The sequence below is a fragment of the Triticum dicoccoides genome, chromosome 1B (genome assembly GCF_002162155.2).
Source record: "Triticum dicoccoides isolate Atlit2015 ecotype Zavitan chromosome 1B, WEW_v2.0, whole genome shotgun sequence".
In the NCBI taxonomy this organism is placed as follows: Eukaryota; Viridiplantae; Streptophyta; class Magnoliopsida; order Poales; family Poaceae; genus Triticum; species Triticum dicoccoides.
The window spans coordinates 616,686,675-616,687,745 of NC_041381.1; positions in this window are offsets into that span (position 1 = coordinate 616,686,675).

The window sequence follows — 1,071 nt, forward strand, 5'->3', positions numbered from 1 at the left end:
ATCACGATTCTTCCATTTCTCATCATTCTTTAAATACACTTCATAGCAATGAGACAAGGTAAAGAACCTTCCTTTCTTGATCTTCCACTTCTTGGTTTTCCTCGTCTCTTCTTTGAACAAGTTTTGTGCAATGTTGTACTACAAGAAAAACAAAACAAGTTAGCACTTCGGACAACAAAAACAAGTATGAGATGAACATATATGAGATGCCACTTACTCTATCATCCTCATTTGTGCCACTTGGGTTAATCTTGTCAACTGACTTTTGTGCGGCCACCCACTTTTGACAATCCGAGTTGATTGTGGACCATCGGGACCAAAGTGATCTCTCCGAGCGGTCAATTCCACTCATGTTGTGAGCATCAAAGTATTCTTTCATTCGCCCCCAATACGCATCTCTACTTTGATCACCTCCAATGGATGGATCCCTTGACACTTGCAAATAAGTATTGCATAGTAACTTGTCATCGTTGGTGCTGTAATTGCCCGCTCTTCCTTTCGGCGCGTCGACAATGCCCTCACCCTCCTCGTCCACCTCAAATTCATGGTCTTCCAAATGGATGTCATTGGTTTGAGACCAATGCGAATTGTTGGACCCAACACCCATAGTTGACATGTATGCATCATCATTGAGACTACAAAATTTTTTAAACAATGCAAATAAGATATCTATATGTGATGATGCATTGAAAAACAAAAAGAAAATAAAAGTTAGAATATTTTTCACCTTGGGGGCATTTCGTCGAACACATGGTGCGCGTCGGCGGACGGCTCAACGAGTGAGCTCGCCGGCACTTCGGTAGCCGCCGCGGCCGTCGAACGCCCTGCAAGCTTCTTTCCCCTCGCCTTCGTGCCGCCGGAGCCGTCCGCCGCCTTGTTTTTCTTCGCCGAAGTTTTGCCCTTCTTCGGCCGCGCCGCATTGGGGAGCTTCAACGGTGCGGCGGCGGCACGGGACGGCGCCGGCGCGACGCCACCCGTCGCCGTGGTCATCCGCGGTGGCAAGAAGAGGCTGCGCGCGAGGCCGGCGCTCGGCGGAGCTCCGGCGGTGGCGACGCCAACGCTACCCGCGCT